Source organism: Aquarana catesbeiana, linkage group LG09 (genome assembly GCF_042186555.1).
Source record: "Aquarana catesbeiana isolate 2022-GZ linkage group LG09, ASM4218655v1, whole genome shotgun sequence".
In the NCBI taxonomy this organism is placed as follows: Eukaryota; Metazoa; Chordata; class Amphibia; order Anura; family Ranidae; genus Aquarana; species Aquarana catesbeiana.
In genome coordinates, this window is record NC_133332.1 from 321,201,580 (window position 1) to 321,218,269 (window position 16,690).

Consider the following 16,690-nt stretch of genomic DNA (forward strand, 5'->3'; position numbering starts at 1 on the left):
TTGCACACTGTGTGTAGTGCACCCCTGAACTCTGCACACTGTGTGTAGTGCACCCCTGAACTCTGCACATTGTGTGTAGTGCACCCCTGAACTCTGCACACTGTGTGTAGTGCACCCCTGAACTCTGCACACTGTGTGTAGCACACCCTGAACTTTGCACTCTGTGTGTAACATCCCTCTTCCCCCGAGTTTTTTTTTTTTTTGGGGGGGGGGGTCGTGGTTGAGTTCCTGCACCTATTTTCTGAGAAAAAGAGCCCTGTATATATCCCATAGTGTGTGGTTTCTATAACTTTCCTTCAGACTAAATAATATTCACTGATTTCGGGGATTTTCACCAAAGAAGTGGAGTAGAATACATTTTGGCCTAAATTTATCAATAAAGATTATTTACTTGCAAAATTGATAACAGAAACGAAGAAAAACTTGTTGGTCTTTTTTTGTCTATTTAGCAAAAAATAAAACCCCCAGTCACCAAAAGAAAGCTCTATTTGTCTGGATAAAAATGGTAAAAATGTCCTATGAGTACAGTGTTACATGACTGAGTAATTGTTATTCAAAGTGTGAGAGTGCTGAAAGCTGAAAATTGGCCTGGGCAGGAAGGGTGGCGGGGGAGGGGAGGGGGGGGTTGTCGGGTGCTGGGGGATGGGGGGTGTGGAGTGGATGGTATTGAAGGGGTTAAAACTTCCCACAGCTCATCAATATATAATAATGGGTTGAATGATGCTGGACTGAGGACATCTAGTGGCGGAGAAGAATACTGCGGGGGGAATCCTCGGATGGAAGGTGAATATTGCAGCAAAGGCCGGATTTGTTCTTTTTTTATTTGTCAGGGGCCATTGATTTCTATGTGATGATTTTTGGTTGGAGTTCTGCTTCACGCATTCCCCGCTTCTCCACGGATGTCAGGACATTCCAGGACTTATAATGGAGACTGTTCCTGTGTCTCAGACGTTTTATATCTCAGATTTATATGGAGAGGAATGATTGGCCGGGAGAGGGTGGCGAGATATCAGATCATTATCTAGTACAGATCACATACAATGTTACAAACACGTTTCCTGACAAGTCCGGATCTCACATTTTATGGTCACTAGACACACATTGCAGACATTTCTTTCTTTATAGATATTAGGAAAGCACTTGTTCTTGTGTTTGTTCAGCAGGCGCTGATTGCACTGTGTGTCATTTGATGTCACAGAGCTGAGAAATGGGGATTGGAGGGGAAACACAAACCCGTCAGGTCAGCTCCATACATGATTTATAATCAATAATACAGCCACTGACCACCAAGGCTGTGTTTGGGTTGGGGGGGGGGGTACTAGTACTGACACAAATGCTGTTTTTTTTTATTGTGGCCAGTGACACCAAAGCTGGGGGTTATTATTGCAGCACTGACACCAATGCTGGGGGTTATTATTGCTTCCACTGACACCAATGCTGGGGGTTACTATTGCAGCACTGACATCAATGCTGGGGGTTATTATTGCAGCACTGACATCAATGCTGGGGGTTATTATTGCTGCACTGACACCAGTGCTGGGGGTTAATTATTATTGCTGCACTGACACCAATGCTGGGGGCTATTATTGCTGCACTGACACCAATGCTGGGGGTTACTATTGCAGCACTGACATCAATGCTGGGGGTTATTATTGCTGCACTGACACCAATGCTGGGGGTTAATTATTATTGCTGCACTGACACCAATGCTGGGGGTTATTATTGCAGCCACTGACACCAATGCTGGGGGTTATGATTGCAGCCACTGACACCAATGCTGGGGGTTATTATTGCTGCACTGACATCAAAGCTGGGGGTTATTATTGCTGCACTGACACCAATGCTGGGGGTTATTATAGTGGCCACTGACACCGATGCTGGGGGTTATTATAGTGGCCACTGACACCGATGCCAGTAGTTAATATTACTGCCACTGACACCAACAATGGACTCCCACTTTCTCCTGTGGGGGGGTTGTGGTAAGCTGCAATGAGGAAGGTCAACTGAACGTATTGCACCTCAACATAGAAAATGTGCAGCTGTGCTGCCCCCTGGAGTGTCGGAGGACGTACTTCTATATAGTTTTCAAGTAGAATGTATCCTTTGTAGAATGTATCCTTTGTAGAATGTATCCTTTATAGAATGTATCCTTTGTAGAATGTATCCTTTAAGTTGCCATTTATTGGGTTTTCTCACCTGCCGCCATCTTTTTATTTTTGAACTTAGGTTTTAAAGGGAAAAATCCCTCCAGACGTTCACAGAGAGCTGGAGAGTCAACAAAGGAGTGTTCACCGCGGAGACGACAAGATAAGAATAATCCAGAAATACAAAATCTCAGAGTTCAATTCAGACATTAACACTTTGTACAGATAAGGAGGGCAGTAAATGGGCTGTAAACACCGCGGAGCCTGGAGAATGGCTGCGTCCGCACATCACATTGTGCCCTCCGGGGGGCGAGTGTTTGGGGAGGATTATGTGAGAATGAGCAGTTTATCCCGTGACCCCGGAGCTCCCAGTTCAAGTGATAATTATGTCTGTAAATGGCTGCTGGAGGAAAAGACGCATGGGGCTTCATGTACACGGGTGTATTGGGGGGGGGGGGGGGGGGCGGGAGGTTAGGTCCAACACTCTACGCTATGACCGCATACAGACTGAACGATTGGCTGCAGCCAGTCAGAGTGTGGCCGAAGCTGGGCAGAAACGCTGGCCGCGGAAGCGTTCTGGCTTCGTTCAGGGTCAGTCAGGCCCTCCATTCGTATACAAACATCCAGATGAGCGGTTACGTGCGAACAGCAGCGGCGCCAGTCATTGATCTGTACACGGTATGAATATCGCAGATGCCGCTGGTGGTTGGATCGATTTTAGAAAAATAAAATCAATTCTTTAACCAAATCTCTAAGATTAGGAATTAAAAGACTAAAAGGGGGACTTTCAGATCTTGATAAGCCCTCCCTCCCGCAGACCCCCACAACCACCGGCCAGGGTTGTGGGGAAGAGGCCCTTGTCCTCATCAACATGCGGACAAGATGCTTTGGAGAGGAGGGGAGAGCCCCAAAGCACCCCCCCCCTATGTTGAGGGCATGTGGCCTAGTATGGTTCAGGAGGGGGGGGTTGCCGATTTACCCCCCCCCACACACACACACACACCTTTCCTGACCTGCCAGGCTGCATGTTCGGAGGAGAGTCTGGTATGGATTTTGAGGGGGGAACCCATGCCATTTTTTTTTTTGGCATTTTTTTCGATTATACAGGTATCTGCTCCACCCTGAAAGGTGGCAAATGTGACACCGGAGGAGGGGGGGGGGATCCGATCAACGGACGTTCCAATTTTGGGTGGAACTATGCTTTAAGATCAGTAAGTGCTCGTCATATGGTCTTATTTTTGCCGAGCCTTACAGCGGAGTTGCAGTCCTTTTTTCTGGTATGGTAACGTGCCGGCGGGTAATTGAGGTAGAGATAGGGAGATGCATGGTCTTAGACGTCTCTGTGAGGGGGCAGGACCAGCGCCTGATTAACATCTATGGTCCCCAGATGAAGTGGGACAGGAAATGCCTCTTTACAAAGATTAAGCCTTTTCTTTTTACGGCCCAGCAGGTTATCTTTGGAGGTGATTTCAACACCATTACTAGGTCTAAAGACAGGAGAGGTTTCAGAGATAAGCTGGGCTATGACACCCTTTTTCTTAATGCGATAGTTAGGGAAGCAGGTCTGGTAGATGTGCACATTAAGCGCTGCCCAGACAGCACGGGGTTCACTTTTCAGCGAGGTAATAGTCAGAGTAGGATAGATAGGTTTTTTTTTAAAAGGGAGACTCCGCTTTTTCGGCACCTGTGTGTCAGGCAGTGGAGTTTTCTGATCACTGTATTCTATCTGTGACTCTGACATGCCACCTAGGGGGAGGGGGATCTGGAGATTGAATTCGGCCCTCCTGGAAGACGAGAGAGTAAGACAATCCTTTGAGGATTTTTTTTTTCGAGCACAGGTAACGATCCTAGACTTTTGCAGCAGCAAGTCAGAATGGTGGGAGCTTGTTAAACAGCGGACCGTTGGGCTTTTCAAGGCCATAGGAAGAAAGAGAAATTGGAGAAAATACTGCGCTAAACCCAAATGTGGAAAAAAAAGCTGCCAACACTAAAACATCCAAAGTCTCAGCCAAATGTGAAAAAAAAAAACAAAGTGTAGCGCTAAATGTAACAATATAACAGCAATAAACTGAAACAATGAATATGTGAAAACATATAAACATGTGTAATAAACAAACAAGGTGAAAGTCCAACGTTTACGTGTGTGGACAGGATAAACCAGTGAATGTGAGAATTCAAATGACCGCGAAAAAACTCCTAAGGGGAGCGTGTCCATCTAATACGTGACTTGTGAATCCTCAATAAAATAGAGGCTGGCGGGTATAATTCATGGGCGGAAAAATGTGTGATGGATTCGACTGTGTGAACGAAGGCTTTGGGGGGGGGTTAGTACAAAAGATCTGACCTGGACCTGCATCCGGCTTTATTGAAAGGTCCGAGTCACCTGCACTATGTGGCGATTGGCCGCTCCTTTTTTTATCACCCCCCCCCCCCTCTTCTTTATTGAATTTTTTCATCCTATATTTATTGATGATTTTAGGAGGTTTCCTGGCCATGGTTGAATCTACAACACTTCAAACCATTCTATATGGGCCCACTTTAGATTTTTGGCTGTAATAATTAAATACTCTATGCATTCTAACCCTCATATCAGGGTAAGGAACCCTATATTAGCCTTGCTTGACTGGAAATTCCAGCGGTGAGTTATATCTATGAATACATAGATGTATGAATATCTTTTGTGCGCTATATATATATATATATATATATATATATATATATATACACAGTGGAACCTAACCCTAACCCTTGTTCTTCCAGGGGAAACCCTAACCCCTAACCCAGGTTAACGAGTAACGTGGTCAACGAGCGTTTTAAAAGACGAGCAATTCTGACTTGGTTTGCGAGTGTTGTCTCGCAACACGAGCAGACTTCAAGCTAATGGGGTGTTAAGTACCGCGTTTGGCCAGAGGTGCCGGGGGCGCTCGGGCACTCGGGAACGGTTCGGAGCCGTTTGAAAATACTCAGAACCACTAGGAAATACTCATAAGTACTCCGTGCCCCAGTGTTTCCGAGCCTTTCCGAGTTCAGCCGTGCCATCCCTGAGTATTTCCGAGGCTCTCCCGCGGCCCCCCCCCCACCTCTGGCCACATGCGGTATTGCATGCAATAGAAGTTAATGCGGAAGGAATTATCTTTGTTTCCACTGACTTCTATGGGGAAACTCGCTTTGATATGCGAGTGCTTTAGATTACAAGCATTCTCCTGGAACATATATATATATATATAAAATATATGGTCCGTCCAGCTGTGGTAAGCTCCCTATGTCCATTCTACACGGGGATACGGTTACAGGGTGGAATTGTATACACTATATATTTATATATATTATCTCAAATTGTTTGCCGGATTTTGAATTTGCTCACCTCCATGGCAGATTTGAGGAGTGTCGGTGTATTTTCAAATCCGTGCAATCGCTATTGTATATATTGTTTTGACTGGTCTGTTTTGAAGCCTGATTATTTATATTGTTTGCCCTCTATAGAGATATTGACACAAAGCATACTCCTTTGTTCTTTCTTTTTTCCTTTTTGGATTAATAATTGATATACCGGATTTTGAAATTGTATTATACTTTGGGTTCAGTGTGTGTGTGTCTTGTAGTGTTTTTGTTTTGTTTGATTGCTAGGAATTTTAATAAAACAAAAAAAACAAAAACAAAAAAAAAAAAAAAGCATTCTCCTGAAGAAGCGCTCGTACCGCGAAACATGTTGAGGTTGAACTGATCTGGGATGACATTCCGATTCCTCCCTCTTGGATGGATGTCTAATTGTTCAGTTCTCCTTCAGAGATTGAAATGTATGTGTATTGTATGTCTTCCCTTCATAGGACCATTTTTTAAATTTTTTTGCATTGTAAACTTTTTTAATTTTATTTATTTTTTTATTTTTTTGAGAACTCAAAAAACACTTTGAAACAAAAAGAAATATTCTACGTGAATATTTTATTTGAATTAATTGATCTATAGGGCCATTTTTAATCATGTTTTTGTCTTAATACATTTATAAATTTTTATACAATTGTGTATATAAGTCCTTCCCATACCATGAGAGTCCATAGTCGCCTCAAACCCTCCGCCTTTTGTTTTTCATGAATGGCTGTGTGTTGAGTTATTTTGAGGGTGACACCAAAATTTAACACACCTGCTCCCCATTCACACCTGAGACCTTGTAACACTAACGAGTCACATGACACTGGGGAGGGAAAATGGCTAATTGGGCCCAATTTGGAGATTTTCACTTAGGGGTGTACTGACTTTTGTTGCCAGCGGTTTAGACATTAATGGCTGTGTGTTGAGTTATTTTGAGGGGACAGTAAATTTACACTGTTATACAAGCTGTACACTCACTACTTTACATTGTAGACAAGTGTCATTTCTTCAGTGTTGTCACATGAAAAGATAGAAGAAAAGATTTACACAAATGTCACTGAGGGGTGTACTTACTTTTGTCAGATCCTGTATGTGTGTCTGTATATGTATATATAAAGCAGGGCCGCATCCCCTTTCTATACACCCTCCTGATTTTTGACCCTACTTCGGTAGCCAGTCGGAGTGGAGGCAGCGGCTACACCAATTAGACGCGCACGGCGAGAAAAATTCGTTTCGATTCGTTAATCTTGTTGTTTCATTTAGTAAAATTCAGGTTGATTCGCTCAATTCGTATTCGGAATTTTCAAATTTTCTTCGAATTTTCTGTTTTTTTTTTCCCCGATTTGAAACGATCAAATCGATACATTATCAAAACGGTCAAAACGAAAAATGTTCTACATTTTTTTCGATTGAAATGCAGCAAAGCGAACAAACGAAAGAAAAATCTTCATCCAATGATTACAATGACTCTTTAAATATCACTTTTTTGGCTTATCGAAAGCAGCGATTATTTCCAAATGGTCCTCGAATAACACGCACAGCCTTTGATTTCAGAAACGCGTGTCGTTAGAATTCGGCTGGACTTCAACGTAAAATTCAATTCGAATTTCTGAAATTCAGATGAAGTTCGTTACGTTATTCGGTAAAATGCGTTTCTATATTTTAAATTCGGGTATTCAGATATATCCAAATAACGAAAAATGTGTCTGAATATTAATTGGGAAGGAACCGCACATGTCCAACACCAATAGATAGCCGGCCATAGACCCGGAATCCCCCCACACATTACTAGACACCCACCTAGAATGGAAACACGAGCGTCAGGAGAACCTACACCTGAGAATGCTGATTACACTCCACACATTACATATTTCCACCCAATAATTCTAGGCCCATTTTTCACGCTTCATTCTGAAATGTTCACCTGTCGGGGCTTTGAAGGTGATACTGAAGCTTTTGATTTACTTCCCTGCTCTGTGCATTTCCTTTGCACAGAGCAGAACCTGATCTGGAAAGCCGCTTTCCATTGGGGGGCACCCCTGCGTGCTCGCTCCCGAGCCAAGACGATTGAGACTCAGCCCCCCGGCCTCCGAGAGATGGTTGTGTGCAAAAATCCCAGAAATCCTCGGACCGGCCCGTCTGCCACCAACAACCATGCCGCCTTCAAAGTCTCCCCTTTCTTCCCCATTCTGAGGCTCGGTTTGAACTTCATCAAGTCGTCTTCACCACGTCTAGACTCCTAAATGCATTGAGTTGCTGCCCTGTGATTGGCCGATTAGCAATTTGTGTTACCGAGCGATTGAACAGGTGTACCTGATAAAGTGTCCTGTGATTGTATTTCTGCAGTACTCCAGACGGGGGAGATACAGGACAGTATGTACAGTCCACACCTCTAGGTGTCCCATGGCACTGGGCGGGTGATGGACAGTAACTATTTGTTTTATGCTTTATTGGTGGGATGTATTATTATTATTATTAGATGTATTATTATTATTATTATTAGATGTACTATTATTATTATATTATTATTATTATTATTGGATGTATTATTATTATTAGATGTATTATTATTATTATTACTAGATGTACTATTATTATTATTATTATTAGATGTATTATTATTACTAGATGTACTATTATTATTATTATTATTAGATGTATTATTATTACTAGATGTACTATTATTATTATTATTATATTATTATTGGATGTATTATTATTAGATGTATTATTATTATTATTATTAGATGTATTATTATTACTAGATGTACTATTATTATTATTATTATTAGATGTATTATTATTACTAGATGTACTATTATTATTATTATATTATTATTATTGGATGTATTATTATTATTATTATTATTATTAGATGTATTATTATTATTATTAGATGTATTATTATTATTATTATTATTATTAGATGTATTATTATTACTAGATGTACTATTATTATTATTATATTATTATTATTATTATTGGATGTATTATTATTATTATTATTATTATTATTATTATTACATGTATTATTATTATTATTAGATGTACTATTATTACTAAATGTACTATTATTATTATATTATTATTATTATTATTGGATGTATTATTATTATTATTACATGTATTATTATTAGATGTATTATTATTATTACATGTATTAATATTATTATTATTATTAGATGTATTATTATTACTAGATGTACTATTATTATTATTATATTATTATTATTAGATGTACTATTATTATTATTATTATTATATGTACTATTATTATTATTAGATGTATTATTATTATTATTATTAGATGTATTATTATTATTATTAGATGTATTATTATTATTACATGTATTATTATTAGATGTACTATTATTATTATTATTATATGTACTATTATTATTATTAGATGTATTATTATTATTATTATTAGATGTATTATTATTATTATTAGATGTATTATTATTATTACATGTATTATTATTAGATGTACTATTATTATTATTATTATATGTACTATTATTATTATTAGATGTATTATTATTATTATTATTAGATGTATTATTATTATTATTATTATTATTAGATGTATTATATTTATACCCGGAAATATCAAACATGAAGGAGCACAGATACGAACGGTTATCATTGGGAGACATAGGGTGCGACCTGTTCATGCAACTTTTGGGGTCCAAAATCGGGACTGTAAATGGGGTCTAAGCCAGCGGTAGCTGCAGGGGAGAAGAGGGAGCACTGACAACGAATGGGCCATAGGAGCCTATAGGGCAGGGGCGGATCCAGGGGGGGGGGGGGGGCAACAGGGAAATTGCTCCCTCCGAGAAAATAATAAGCGGGTGAGCCGGCGGCTGACTGAGCAGGCCAGCGGGTGAGCGATCGGACAGGCAGGCTGGTGAGTGAACAATAATGCCGGTCGGCTGGCGTGTGACTGAGCGAGCAGGCAGGTGTTGTCAGGAAGCGGAACTGTCTCCATCTAGCGTCACGCATGCCGGTATTTTACTTGCTTGGTTCGTGGGTACAACTTATTCCACACTAGCTGTAACTGGACCTGTATATGTATCTGGTACATTGTTGCTGGACTTGTTTTTACCTAATTGGAATCTTTATTAAATTTACTTTTAAATCAATTTTACATGCTACACTATGGGAGCCTTATTCCTTTTTCGATGAGGGAATTACCATGAATACGGTTTAATTATCTACACGGAAGCCGGAGATCATCCTGGGGGGTCCTACTAATTACGGTGGCGAGAAGACCGCTGAGGATATACACATACGCACATTACCCCTTTGGGGTGATTGGATCTGGTGAGTGGGGACCCTTGAGGGGAAGCACAAAAGTCACCAAGAACATTGAGAGCACTTCAGTCACGTTTTTTGAAGAATTTTTTTCACGATTTCTGTAGAGATCTTATATAATTTGTGGACTGGTATATGAACACTACACGATCCTGTTTGGCGTTATGTCCATGGAGTTTTTGAACTGATTTGAACTGTTAGGGGGGTAGTGGGAGGCATCCTTTATAGTTCTCCAGGTCTAATATCCAAGTAGAGCCAGAGTCATTGGGAGGCAACACCTGCCCACCTGGAAGACCGCATTGGAGGGGCCACCTCAGGCTTCCATGACATGGACCGGCAGGAAATCCAATCAGAGTAATACCAGTATTCAGAGTGAACCTGTACTTGGCCTACGTAGGGCCATCCATCGGGTTTACATCAATGTCCCCTCCCCCACAGCATACATATACCTTTCCTTTATCCACACCTCCTAACTTTTTCAGATGGGAATGAGGGACACCTACTAGCAAAAGTAGGACACACCCCCTGCCACGCCCCTTTAAAGGAGGATTATGGGGGGGGAGCAGTTAAACCTTTTTTTTACCACTACTCTTCCTTTATATTGGCTTTTGGAATTTACAAATGCAGAAATGCAGAAAGTGGATGAAAGGTTTAGCACTGGGAAACACTTTTTGATAGATAAAAAGTGCATTTTATATACAACTATATGGATCAGACCAAAATGAGGGACAAATGAGAAGGAAACAGGGACAGAGGGACTTTGTTACAAATCAGGGAGAGCTGGGAGTGATTTTTTACCCACTATCCTCCACTCCAGCTATTGGGAGTGAAAGGAAAATCCAGTGGAAGTTCAAATTGCTGAAGTTATGTCCTACAAAGTCTATGGACTCCCATGTCATGTGGCCTACAAAGTCTACAGACTCCCATGTCATGTGGCCTACACAGTCTACAGACTCCCATGTCATGTGGCCTACACAGTCTACAGACTCCCATGTCATGTGGCCTACAAAGTCTACAGACTCCCATGTCATGTGGCCTACACAGTCTACAGACTCCCATGTCATGTGGCCTACAAAGTCTACAGACTCCCATGTCATGTGGCCTACACAGTCTACAGACTCCCATGTCATGTGGCCTACAAAGTCTACAGACTCTCAGGTCATGTGGCCTGCACAGTCTACAGACTCCCATGTCATGTGGCCTACACAGTCTACAGACTCCCATGTCATGTGGCCTACACAGTCTACAGACTCCCATGTCATGTGGCCTACACAGTCTACAGACTCCCATGTCATGTGGCCTACACAGTCTACAGACTCTCAGGTCATGTGGCCTGCACAGTCTACAGACTCCCATGTCATGTGGCCTACACAGTCTACAGACTCCCATGTCATGTGGCCTACACAGTCTACAGACTCTCAGGTCATGTGGCCTGCACAGTCTACAGACTCCCAGGTCATGTGGCCTGCACAGTCTACAGACTCCCATGTCATGTGGCCTACACAGTCTACAGACTCTCAGGTCATGTGGCCTGCACAGTCTACAGACTCCCAGGTCATGTGGCCTGCACAGTCTACAGACGCCCATGTCATGTGGCCTGCAGTCTACAGACTCCCAGGTCATGTGGCCTACACAGTCTACAGACGCCCATGTCATGTGGCCTGCACAGTCTACAGACTCCCATGTCACGTGGCCTACACAGTCTACAGACGCCCATGTCACGTGGCCTGCACAGTCTACAGACGCCCATGTCACGTGGCCTGCACAGTCTACAGACGCCCATGTCACGTGGCCTGCACAGTCTACGGAACAAAATATTACAGCGCACACATGCAAAAAAGACATTTACCTCCTGCAAGGTTATTTAAAACACTTGAACATTTTTAAAAAATATGGGGATTTGGTCACACCATATGGCTCTATGGTTAAGCCCACTAAAGGACTCCACCTACGACACAGATTCTGACTTTTGGGCTGGAGCACGGCCCTACCTCATCGTTGCCTCTCATTAGTGTCCACCTGTGTCGTAGGTGGAGTCCTTTAGTTCTCCCATATAGAGGAGTGTATGGCTCTCATGGTTCAGAGAAGCAGGATCTTCCATTCTATGGATAGTGTAGGACCCACTAATCATGGGGTACTTTGTCGCAGTAAGTGGGCTTAAGTACCGTATAGCCATATGGTGTGACCAAATTCCCATATTTTTTGAAAATGTTTAGGTGTTTTAAATAGCCTCGCAGGAGGTAAATATTTTTTTTTTTTTTTTTGCATATGTGCGCTGTAATATTTTGTTTTATGGTCTTATGGCTGCACCAGCTTTAATGCATCTTTTAGGGTGTGCCCCCCAAATATCTTGTTTGTCTACACAGTCTACAGACTCCCTTGGCACATGACCTACACAGTCTAGGGACTTCCATGTCATGTGGCCTACACAGTCTACAAACTCCCTTGGCACGTAGTCTACACACTCCCCCTTGGCACATGACCTACACAGTCTACAAACTCCCTTTAGTATGTGGTCTACACAGTCTACAGACTCCCTTTAGTATGTGGTCTACACAGTCTACAGACTCCCTTTAGTATGTGGTCTACACAGTCTAGACTCCCTTGGTGCGTGGTCTACACAGTCTACAGACTCCCTTGGTGCGTGGTCTACACAGTCTACAGACTCCCTTTAGTACGTGGTCTACACAGTCTACAGACTACCTTGGTGCGTGGTCTACACAGTCTACAGACTCCCTTGGTGCGTGGTCTACACAGTCTACAGACTCCCTTTGTGCGTAGTCTACACAGTCTACAGACTCCCTTGGTGCGTAGTCTACACAGTCTACAGACTCCCTTTAGTACGTGGTCTACACAGTCTACAGACTACCTTGGTGCGTGGTCTACAGACTACCTTGGTGCGTGGTCTACACAGTCTACAGACTCCCTTGGTGCCTGGTCTACACAGTCTACAGACTCCCTTGGTGCCTGGTCTACACAGTCTACAGACTCCCTTGGTGCCTGGTCTACACAGTCTACAGACTCCCTTGGTGCCTGGTCTACACAGTCTACAGACTCCCTTGGTGCCTGGTCTACACAGTCTACAGACTCCCGTTGGCGCGTGGTCTACACAGTCTACAGACTCCCGTTGGCGCGTGGTCTACACAGTCTACAGACTCCCTTGGTGCGTGGTCTACACAGTCTACAGACTCCCTTTAGTACGTGGTCTACACAGTCTACAGACTACCTTGGTGCGTGGTCTACACAGTCTACAGACTCCCTTGGTGCGTGGTCTACACAGTCTACAGACTCCCTTGGTGCGTGGTCTACACAGTCTACAGACTCCCTTGGTACGTGGTCTACACAGTCTACAGACTCCCTTTAGTACGTGGTCTACACGGTCTACAGACTACCTTGGTGCGTGGTCTACACGGTCTACAGACTCCCTTGGTGCCTGGTCTACACAGTCTACAGACTCCCTTGGTGCCTGGTCTACACAGTCTACAGACTCCCTTGGTGCCTGGTCTACACAGTCTACAGACTCCCATTGGCGCGTGGTCTACACAGTCTACAGACTCCCTTGGTGCGTGGTCTACACAGTCTACAGACTCCCTTGGTGCGTGGTCTACACAGTCTACAGACTCCCTTTAGTACGTGGTCTACACAGTCTACAGACTCCCTTGGTGCGTGGTCTACACAGTCTACAGACTCCCTTGGTGCGTGGTCTACACAGTCTACAGACTCCCTTTAGTACGTGGTCTACACAGTCTACAGACTCCCTTGGTGCGTGGTCTACACAGTCTACAGACTCCCTTGGTGCGTGGTCTACACAGTCTACAGACTCCCTTGGTGCGTGGTCTACACAGTCTACAGACTCCCTTGGTGCCTGGTCTACACAGTCTACAGACTACCTTGGTGCGTGGTCTACACAGTCTACAGACTCCCCTTTGTACGTGGTCTACACAGTCTACAGACTCCCTTGGTGCGTGGTCTACACAGTCTACAGACTCCCTTGGTGCGTGGTCTACACAGTCTACAGACTCCCTTGGTGCCTGGTCTACACAGTCTACAGACTCCCTTGGTGCCTGGTCTACACAGTCTACAGACTCCCTTGGTGCCTGGTCTACACAGTCTACAGACTCCCGTTGGCGCGTGGTCTACACAGTCTACAGACTTCTATGTCCTGTGGCTACACAGGAATTAATGTCCTAATGCTGTCACATAGCCCACCATACCTGGAAGTACGGTATATTTCCTTAGATCCCAGCACTGAACAGAGTGGCGGGGAAATGAATGTATACAATGCTAGGGACGGGTGGGATGGTGATGACCTTGAATGGATAATCCACAGGCCTAATTTAAGAGAAGCTGGAAAAAAAGTGTATATAGTGTAAAACCCAATAAAGACCAACATTTCTGTTCATGCTTCAAATAACAGTGTTTAATAAGACTTTGCATCAGAATTGTTCTTCATGTTTCAGATTTCATCTGCAATCTCCCTGAGAAACACTATAGAAGCTTAACTTGTTATTTAGGTGCAAGGTTCACTGTAAAGAAGAACTCCAGTGGAGGAAGGGTTTGGACTTTCTTATGCTCCTCCATATCTACACCCCAGCTAGTATCTTCCACCAAAAAATATCTTAATTATCACCTTCCTCAATGGCTCCATGTGAAATATGTTGAAATCTCCTAAATATTAGTAAATTTCAAGGTAAAAACTCCCATTTGCACTCATTCCTACCCGTGATTTACACACCTCAGCCAGGCTGTACATCCGCTCCAGGCAGGTGACACTTATTTCCTGGACCAGCAATGGAACTTTGTTATGTTACTTCTTCTTCAGCCTGATAACCAGACAATGAATGGGGCCTCATCACCTCTGTCCAATGTCCAGTCACCAGACAGTGAATGGGGTCTCATCACCTCTGTCCAATGTCCAGTCACCAGACAATGAATGGGGTCTCATCACCTCTGTCCAATGTCCAGTCACCAGACAGTGAATGGGGTCTCATCACCTCTGTCCAATGTCCAGTCACCACACAATGAATGGGGCCTCATCACCTCTGTCCAATGTCCAGTCACCAGACAATGAATGGGGTCTCATCACCTCTGTCCAATGTCCAGTCACCAGACAATGAATGGGGCCTCATCACCTCTGTCCAATGTCCAGTCACCAGACAGTGAATGGGGCCTCATCACCTCTGTCCAATGTCCAGTCACCAGACAATGAATGGGGTCTCATCACCTCTGTCCAATGTCCAGTCACCAGACAGTGAATGGGGCCTCATCACCTCTGTCCAATGTCCAGTCACCAGACAGTGAATGGGGCCTCATCACCTCTGTCCAATGTCCAGTCACTAGACAATGAATGGGGCCTCATCACCTCTGTCCAATGTCCAGTCACCAGACAATGAATGGGGCCTCATCACCTCTGTCCAATGTCCAGTCATCAGACAATGAATGGGGCCTCATCACCTCTGTCCAATGTCCAGTCACCAGACAGTGAATGGGGCCTCATCACCTCTGTCCAATGTCCAGTCACCAGACAATGAATGGGGTCTCATCACCTCTGTCCAATGTCCAGTCACTAGACAATGAATGGGGCCTCATCACCTCTGTCCAATGGCCAGTCACCACACAATGAATGGGGTTTCACCTCTGTCCAATGAGCAGGAAGGGGAATCGGTAAACAGAGGGGCTGCTATGTAGTGTGGCAGAGGTGTTTATCACACAATTACAAAGTCATTGGCAGTAAGAGAGCTGACCTATGTACACCAAAGTGCTATATCATATATATATATATATATATATATATAGTCAGAGACTGTCAATGTCAATGCGAAACGAGGAAATGATGGTCAGAAATTGCAGTCATTCCTACACATGATTTACACACCTCAGCCAGGATGTACATCCGCTCCAGGCAGGTGACACTTATTTCCTGGACCAGCAATAAAACTTCCTTATGTTACTTCTTCTTCAGCCTGATAACCAGACAATGAATGGGGTGTCATCACCTCTGTCCAATGACCAGACAACAAATGGGGCCCCATCACCTCAGAAATTAGGACATGCTGCTCAAGAAAGTGAGTGAATGGGGATATGGTACTTGAGCTTGGTGAGCTGCTTGAGGTTAAGTAGGCTATGGAGGATACATGAGGTAGGTAAGCTAGGGGGGGGGATATGATACTTGAGGGTGGTAGTCTATGGGAGATATAGTACTTGAGGCTGGTGAGCTTTGGGGGGGTATGGTATATGAGGCTACTAGGATATGGTACAAGAGGTTGGTAGTCAATGAGGGATATGGTATTGAGGTTGGGTAGGTAATGGGGGGAAATGATATTGAGGTTAGTAGGCTATGAGGGATATGATGTTGAGGTTGGTAGGCTATGGGGGATATGGTTTTGAGGTTGGTACGCTATGGGGGATATGATATTGAGCTTAGTAGGCTATGGGGATATGGTACGTGAGGTTGGGTAGTCTATGAGGGATATGATGTTGAGGTTGGTAGGCTATGGGGGGATATGGTTTTGAGGTTGGTATGCTTTGGGGGATATGATATTGAGCTTAGTAGGCTATGTGGGTTATGGTATTGAGGTTGGTAGGCTATGGGGGATCTGATATTGAGGTTGGTAGGCTATGGGGGATATGATATTGAGGTTGGGTAGGCTATGGGGGATACGGTGTTGAGGTTGGTAGGCTATGGGGGATACGGTGTTGAGGTAGGTAGTCTATGGGGAATATGGTATTGAAGTTGGTAGGCTATGGGGGATATGGTATTTAGGTTGGTAGGCTATGGGGGATATGGTATTGAGGTTGGTAGTCTATGGGGGATATGGTACTGAGGTTGGTAGGCTATGGGGGATATGGTACTGAGGTTGGTA